Here is a 9,007-nt window from a genome sequence, read left to right on the forward strand (position 1 = left end):
GTTCATACGGTCTCTTTGGTATATGACCTCTGTAAACAATGATAAGCACATTACTATGGATTTTAGGACTAATACTTGTTTATTAAATAAGTACGGGATGGGGCCTGTTGGTGGCATGCAGGGCAAGGTGCTAGTTTGCACACACCCTGCTGCACTTTAGTCCTGGACTGATGGCTTGAAAATCAAGCCAAGGGCATGTGAATGCATGCTCAAACTCATGAAAAGAGATCTGAAAATACAGGACTGCGGTGTGGATTTCCCCTTTTAGGAAGTCATTTACCATTTTTGTTCTCTCTCCCCTCTGTAGCAAGAGGGCATGCCTAATAGCAAAAATAAACGGCAGCAACAAAAAGGACTAAGTATCTACTATAGGTTTATCACAGCAACATATAGAATTAGATACTGAACTGGTTTTTAAAAAATTATTTAATTTTATTCATTCATTCATTTATTTTTAACTTGACCAAAGAGAGACACAGAGAGAGAGGGAGAGTGAGAAAGCAAGCCACCAGGTCCAGGGACTTGACCCGTGGTCAGCCATGTGGGAGTGTCCAGCACCTTAACCACCATGCCACCTGCTAGTCCCTGATACTGAACTGTTTGAACAAGTAAAATTTTTATATGGGTTCTACAAGAAGTTATAAAGTAGTTTTACAAAAGGGCGTGTGTGCTTGGTGGAGATTAGATAGAGAGAAAAAGTAATAAATCACTCCCCAGGGTATGAACATAAGCATTGAATGTTTTCCCATTCTATCCTCTGGTTTTTTGGCTTGTAAGTACACACACCCAGTTTGTGTTTTATGGAATCAGGTTTGGGTCTATAAACATAAACTCATCAATGTGAGATCCATCTGACTTAACTGGCAAACCACCAGCCAAGGCCATATGCAGTTATTAAATACTATTTTCATATAAACTGTTTTGTAATCACCAATTTTAGTTATTTAATTTTATTTATTAATTTTTTAAGAATTATTTTATTTTATATTTTTAAAATTTATTCATTCATTTATTTTTTAATTTGACCATAGGAGGAGAGAGACAGAGAGAGAGAGAGAGAGAGAGAGAGAGAGAGAAAGTAAGAAAGCAAGCCACCAGGTCCAGGACTTGAACCGTGGTCAGCCATGTGGGAGTGTTCAGTACTTTAACCACCATGCCACCTGCTGGTCCCCCATTTATTTATTTTTTAATTTTATCAGAGAGACCTAAGTAGAGAGAAAAAAAGTGGGAAAGGAAGCTACCAGACCAGTGACACAAACCATGGTTGGCCATAGGGAACGTCCAGCACCTTAACTACCACCAAATTGTTTTTTTTTTTTTTTTTTTTTTTAGGGGTTTTTTTTTTTGGGTGGATGCACTCGCGAAAGACATAGATAGACAGAAAGTGAGAAATCAGCCCCCAGGAGGGATGGCCACACCGCAATCCCTTCTCCTCCATTCTCCTCTCAGGAACTTGGACACGCACACACATGCGTCTGATGTGAATTTAAGCCACCAGGTCCAGGACTTAAACCACAGTCAACAACATGGGTGTCCAGCGACATAGCCATTACGCCGTTTTCTGATCCCAATCACCAAATCTTTGTCACATTTCAGTACATATTTTTGGAGAAATTCTATAGGAATAAAGTGAGCTTGAAATGTGTGTGTGTGTGTGTATGTGTGTGTATACATATATGTATTTTTTTAACCCCCCCCTCTGGAAAATTTCATGACAGGCCTTAACATGGATATTGCTTCTCTCTTTGAGTACAAATTACCTTAGGTGTTTCTTGGCATTTTGATACTGATAGTCAAGATTCTGCTCTCCCAAGTTTCTTCCTGAAATACAGAACCACAAATATCTAGGAATTATTACAAATGTACTAAATAAATTAGATTTCAGGGTTAAGGTAAACTGTAAACCTGTCTGATTTGTTCACAAAAAACCTTCCTTTTCCTTACTGAAAACTTTAGAAAAGCACCAGTCACTAGGAAACACTTGTTCTTCAATTAAGTAAGTGAGAGAATGTTGTCATCCTTACCTGCACAGTGCAGGTTCTTAATGGTTTCCCACATCACATCTCTGTAGAGTTTCTTCTGTGAAGGATCCAGGAAAGCCCACTCTTCCTTGGTGAAGTTCACACTAACATCCTCAAAGGCGACAGGGTCCTGTAACATGTGTGAAGGAAAGCTGAGAATGATAGCGCTTGGAAGATATCTTCAATTATAACAAGTTCACAGAATGCTGTTTTATACTTCACTCATCAGAATTCTTTATCTGTGTCAATCATCTTTAAACAAAAAACATTTACAACATTAAAACTGGGGACAGCCAGTGGTGTGGTGTTTAAGGCAGAGGATTCAAAATGGCTGACTCTGGTTTCATGTGCCTAAACCAGCAACTCAAAAATCCTGCGAGTCTGAGGCCAGTAGGTTGCGTGGTGGTTAAGGGCATTGAATTCTCTCAAGACTGACCACTGTTTGAGTCCTGGACCTGGCAGCTTGCTTTCTTACTTTTGGTCTTCTGTGTCCTTTCTCTTTCTCTCTTACTCTGTTCCTCTTTGGTAAAATGAAAAGAATTTAAAAAATAAAGCTAGGGAACCAGCAGTTAGCGTAATGGCTATGTTGCTGGACTCCCACGTAGTTGACTGCGGTTCACGTCCCAGACCCGGTGGCTTAAAACTCATGCCGGGAGCGTGTGCATGCGTGCCTCAGATCCCAAGAGGAAAACGGAGAAGGGATTGCGGTGTGACCATCCCCCCTGGGAGTAATTTCTCGCTTTCTGTCTCTATGTCTCTCTGGCGAGAGCATGCGCCCTATAGTGAAAAGCTCTCCAAGAAAAAATAAAGCTAAATAAAATAATTCCCAAAAATCACCCACAAATGTCTAGGGTATAAAGAAAAAATATTGAAAAAACAAAAAACCCAGAAGGTCGTGTGTGTGTGCACGTGTGGATATACATGTCCAATATCCCATGTGGCGACTAGGAGAAGGGATTGAGATGTGGCATTTCCCCCATGCACTGTAATACCCGTAATACCAAAGTCTTACCCAAGTACTTTAGAGTGGACAATATCATTATTGCTTATATTAAGAAACAGGTGAACGAAGGTGGCAAGTGGCGTGTTGGTTAAGTGTACTCGATTCCCACATGGACAACTGTGGTTCAAGTGTGTGACGCAGCAGCTTGCTTTCTCACTTTCCCTCTCTCACTCACTCTGTCCCTCTCTGATCAAATTAAATACATACATACATGCATACAGAAATAAATAACTCAGTTAAATTAAAAAAAAAAAAAAAAGAAACAGGTGTTTATCAAGTTTTTTTGTATCTAAGAAAGGTCAACACTTTAGCCCAGCAGGACATGTAGACATTAAAGTATTGAATACCACATAGAGAGTTGTGTGGTTTGATTCCATAAAAGAATAGCTTGAAAATCAAACTCAACACCCAGCATATGTCCCCCAAACTCCCAAAAGGGGAGTGAAGGAGAAAAGACTGTGATACGCCATCCTCCCTGGGGATTGACTTCTCTCTGTGCTAGTGAGTCTACACAAGCCCAATGCAAAAAACAAAACAACAGTAAGAGTGAACATCTGAGGAGACACAAGTAAATGCATTTTTATTTTTTTGGAGAGATTTTCACTGTAGGGTGCGTGTGCTCGCCAGACAAAGAGAGACATAGAGACAGAAAGCGAGAAATCACCCCCCAGGGGAGATGGTCACACCGCAATCCCTTCTCCTCCATTCTCCTCTCGGGATCTTGGGCACGCAGACACGCGCCCGTCGTGAGTTTTAAGCCACCGGGTCCAGGACACGAACTGCGGTCGACTACGTGGGAGTCCAGCGACATAGCCATTACGCTAACTGCTGGTTCCCAGTAAATGCATTTTTCATGTAAGGGTTGAGGAAATCCTGTCAGGTAAAGAGCAAGCCATGGAAAACAGGACTGGCAAATTCAAAAACATGAATACTCAGATATACATACAGTAGGAACTAGCAGATGGCATGATGTTGACATCACTGGACTCTCACATGAACAACTGTTGTCCACATCCTTGGCCAGGTGGCCTGAACATGAGCATGTGAGTGCATGATCAAAACCCTAAGAGGAGAATAAACCAGCAGGGATGTGGTATGGCCGTCATTACTGGGTGGTAATTTACTGCTGTCTGTCTGTAGGGTGAGCGCACACACCATATAATGTCTCAAAAAAAAAAAAAAATTACAGTATAGAGGATAAAAATATCCCAAATGTAAAAATGTTATTAGACAAAGGAGAAATGAATAAAGCAGGATATTTCATACTGATTCTAGATTTCAATTAGAGAATGCAAGTGTCCAGGATCACAGAGAACAAATAATTATACACATGTGTGGGAGAGTTCCATGACATACCCTTTTGCTATTTTCTGTAGACTGCCACAAATTACATTCCAGCAATCTCTTTCTAGAGAATTTATTGTGTATCTGCACTTTAGAGAAGGTTTAAAATGTTAATCAGTTACATTAGTAAAATACAACTTAGAGTCCATTGGAGGGAGATTATTAGTATGCTTTCCTATCACCAACTTTCTATAGAAGAATGGGGCCAGCAGGTGGTGTGGTGCTTCAGGGCACTGGACTCCCACATGGCCAACTGTGGTTCAAATACTAGACCTGGCAGCTTCTTTTTCACTCTCTCACTCACTCCATCCTTTCCTGGTCAAATGAAAATAAATAGATAAAGTTAAATAAAACAATTATTTTAAAAAACTAAAAAAGGGGAGCTGGCAAGCAGCATAGTAGTTAAGGGTGCTGGACTCCCACATGGTTGACCATGGTTCAAGTCCTGAACCTGGTGGCTTGCTTTCTCTCTCCCTTTCACTCCCTCTGTCACTCTCTGGTCAAACTAAAATAAGTAAATAAATAAAAAAAGTTAAATAAAATAATTCTTAAAGTAGATAGGTAAATAAGTAGAAGGAAAGGAGAATATTTAGAAACCACTGTGTCTTAACCCCCAAAAAGCACCCTTTTAATGGTTGTTATTTTTTATTATTATTATTATTTATTATTTTTTTTGGCTTTCTTCCGTCTGACGTTTGAGTTTTCCAGGTGATTCTAAGTTCAGTGTGAACATCTCCTGATGAAAAGCAGCCCTAAGGTGGGCTCCAGGTACTCTCATCTTCCCTTGACTTTAAGCTTCTGATTCCAGATGGATCCTGCCCTTTATACAGGAGGAAGTGATGTGGACAGAAAGAGCACACTTATAAACATGACAGCATACCCATTAGGCCTATCCCATTTCTTCAAGGTCAGTCATGACTCTAATGTGGCCGTGCTGTGCACTTTCTATAAAAAACCTAAAACAGGGTTTGGAGGTTTTCCATGTAGCGCAACACATGTGGTTCCTAGAGAATGGCACACTCTGGAGGGCATGGAGGTTCTGTAATTCTTCATGTGTATCCTCTGTACTGTCCATGATAATATAGTAGCAAATGTAAACAATGCTTCCCTGAGTTTTGAGAGCTGCTCTGGCAAATAATCAAAAAGGGAAGGCAAATTGTGACAACAGTGACACAATTCTTCCCTGTCCATTGCAACCTGAGTGCATATTAAGAGAGAGTGAGGTTTTTCTTTCTCTATTCAATACAAGGTCAAGAAAAAAGCATGTGAAATGATGGAAAAGCTTCCTGGGAGTTTCACTTGTTCTCATCACACCTCCTCATAGGCAAGTGGCAGTTTAATGACACAAGTCCTTAATTCCAATGTACAAAAATGTCACTGATTTGAGAGATTAGAGCAGGTCTTGCTTGCAACTTGTTCTGTGTGTATGTTTCACGGTGTCTAGGATATCTTTGAAGATCTGACATAAGGGTCTCTCCTCCAAAACTCTTTTCTTATACTTTCATATTTTTATTTAGAAGACATTTCTTTCAGGACAGCAGGTGGCATGATGGTTATGGTGATGGACTACCAAATGGCCAAGCATGATTCAAGCCCAGGACCTTCAGCTTGAAAATTATACCAAACATATGTGCTTGCGTGCCCCAAATGCTGAGGAGAATGGAAGAGAAGAAATGGGGGTGTGGCCATACTCCCTCAGGGTGGTTTCTCAATTTCCCTTTCACATTTTCTCTCTAGCAAGTGCATGTGCCCTATGGGAAAGAACTGAAAAAGGAAAAAAGTATTTTTCATAACAGTGAAAAGCAGAGACAGTGACAGGCAGAATGGTAGAGAAAGACATTGTCAACATGTTTTTATACTGCCATCTCCCCATCATGCCATTCACTAGGAAGAACCTCAGCCATGTATGCCTGGTGTGACAGGTTCAAGCCTGTGATATGCCGCAAATATCCAGATTGCTTGAGTAGTAAGTACACCACTAGTGGAAGATCACAGCAGGAAATCACTCTATAATTAGCAGTTCTAATCAATGTTCATTCAAAATAGTAACATCAAAAATGTATTGGGTGGGGGAACCAGCAGTTAGCGTAATGGCTATGTCGCTGGACTCCCACGTAGTCAACTGCGGTTCGCGTCCTGGACCCGGTGGCTTAAAACTCACGCTGGATGCATGTGCGTGTGTGCCCGAGAGGAGAATGGAGGAGAAGGGACTGCGGCGTGGCCATACCCCCTGGGGGGTGATTTCTCACTTTCTGTCTCTATGTCTCTGTCTGTCTGGCAAGCGCATGCGTCCTATAGCAAAAACCTCTCCAAAAAAAAAATGTGTTGGGTGGCATTAGCTTCTGAGAGGCTAAAATATATTGACACCCAAATTAAAATACATGAGGAAGTATTTTAAAATGACCTAAGACACTGGCAGTAACCCTAAGTCACCAGGGTTAAAAAGCAGATTGAGGCCTGGCAGCCAGGGGCAGGCAGAAGTGCTGCCAGGTAGTGCTATACCATATGGTAAGGGTCCAGAATTATATCCAAGGTCTACCTGAACAATCAGGGGGAGCCAGTAACCCTGAATGCCTGCAGGGATGAAGTTAGGGTAGGAGAAAAAAAATCCTCTTTGGTTGCCTTATTTCCTGTCTCTGTGTAAATAAATAAGCTTTAAAAAAAAAAAAAGACAACCTATTTAATTTGATTCTAACTGCACTAATTTTGCTCTTTTTTTTTTTTCAAAGAAATATTTATTTTGTTTACCTATCATTATTATTATTTCACATGAGATAAGACAGGCAGAGAGAAAGAGAGAGAGGATGAGGGAGCAAGCTGCCAGGTCCAGGATTCAAACACTGGTCAGCCATGTGGGAATTCCAACGCCTTAACCAGCACGCCACCTGCTGGCCCCAAATTTTGCTCTTTTTAGAGAAATTTTTGCAAAGGGCATTTGAGCCCTGTAGAGATAGAATGACAGAAAGTGAGAATTCACCCCACAATACAATCCCTTCTCCTCCATGCTCTTCAGGATTTTAGGTACACATGCACACCCACCCCGCGTCACTATAGAACCCCGGTTGATGTGGGAGCCCAGTGATGTAACCATTATGTCATCTGCTGGTCCCTAAAATTAAAAAAAAAAAATATTTTAAAATTTATCTTAGGTGGGCTAAATGAGCTCAACAGAAAGTTAGAAATCACCTCCATAAGGGTATCCCCTATAAGCTTGTTCTCCCAAGGCAGATTCTGAGTGTTGTGACAGAGGGACTGGACAGGCCTGGGGACCCACATACTTAGTTGGGGCCCCACGTGACCATCCCGTCCTCACCCACATCCAGGGACACGCGGGGCTGCCGGGGGTCGACTATAAGAGAGGGCGCCGGCCCGAGGCCCAGGTCGCGCAGGGACGGGACAGGACGCCCACCCAGCCCTGCCCCGAAGAGGGGACGAGGACCCAGCTGCGCCGGGCGCGGAGGCGGGCGTGGACCCGGCAGCCCTGGTTCTCCACAGCCGGTTCCAGCCGGTCCCCACCGCCCCTCCTCCCCATCTCGGACCCCGGCCCCGCACTCACCATGTCTCAGCTTCCAGGGGGTCCCTGCGTCCCTCCTACAGGCCCCTGTCCCCGTCTGGCACGTCACAGAGTCAGAGCAGCCACCAAGCACATGCGGACTCCATGCACGCTAAGAGAACCCCAGAAGCCCTCCGAGCACTTATGAGACATTGAAAACTCGCGAGATTTCAATGTCTCGCCTCTAACCCCGAATAGATCGCCCCGCCCTTCTGTCCCTGATTGGCAATCCAACAGACTCCGCCCTCTGATGCTGACTGACAACAGAAGCACTCAGAAAAGTGCAGGACTAGATGGGAATGGCAGTTTCTTGAACTGCCCTTAAACCTGTCTAACCTGGGAAGATATTTACATTTCAGCAGAACCTGCTCCTGGGAATCCAGAGGAGACACGCCCAAGTCTTCCTGAACTCAATGGCGCCTTCCTGATTTTTCCACTTGAACAAGATCACATTGAGCTCCTATCATAAGATTCTGTCTCCAATGGGGGCAATCCTCCAGCCTCAAAGCAGTAGGGGCGCCCAGGCAAGGCTACGTTGAAACAGGTGGAAGAGACACATATCCTCCAGGGGTCATCAACTTTGATATAAGGACATCTCTCCCCTGCATGGTCATGGATTCCTCACACCATATCTGACAGTACTTTTTCAGAAAGGATCTCTGAGAAGTAAGCCAAGGCGGGGTCAGGTGGTTTTGTGGTGGTTAAGACAATGGATTCCCAAATGGCTGACTACGGTTAGAATCCTAGACCCAGCAGCTTAAAACTCATGTGGAGTGCATGTGCAAGTATGCTCAAAATCTTGAGTGGATGAGGGATTGTGCCATGGCCATCCCTCTTTGGGGGTGATTTTTCAATTTATCTATCTGTGTTTCTGGCCAGCACACATGCCCTATGGCAAAGCATTTCTCAAAGAAGAAAGGCCAAAGCAAAGGAACTGCAGTAAACATTTGGGCCATCAATAAAATTACTGAGATGAGAGAAATTCAGGTTGCCCCAAATATTCCGTGCCAGATGTGTCAGATTGATGGATGATTTTAAACAAAAGATGACAAATATAGGACTAGCTGAGGTGCTGCGGTAAAGCCA

The 9,007-nt window shown here is 43.0% G+C and overlaps 1 long non-coding RNA gene across 1 annotated transcript; it reads right to left on the reverse strand.

Annotated features, from left to right (window-relative positions):
- Positions 1 to 8,052, reverse strand: LOC102494581 (uncharacterized). Its single transcript, XR_336562.3, has 4 exons — positions 7,925 to 8,052; positions 2,025 to 2,151; positions 1,761 to 1,821; positions 1 to 29 (listed from the first exon to the last, which is right to left on the reverse strand). It is a non-coding gene; the product is annotated as an uncharacterized LOC102494581 (long non-coding RNA).
- Between the last annotated feature and the right edge of the window lie 955 nt (positions 8,053 to 9,007).

The sequence above is a fragment of the Tupaia chinensis genome, unplaced genomic scaffold (genome assembly GCF_000334495.1).
Source record: "Tupaia chinensis unplaced genomic scaffold, TupChi_1.0 Scaffold139785_1, whole genome shotgun sequence".
NCBI classification, from domain to species: domain Eukaryota; kingdom Metazoa; phylum Chordata; class Mammalia; order Scandentia; family Tupaiidae; genus Tupaia; species Tupaia belangeri.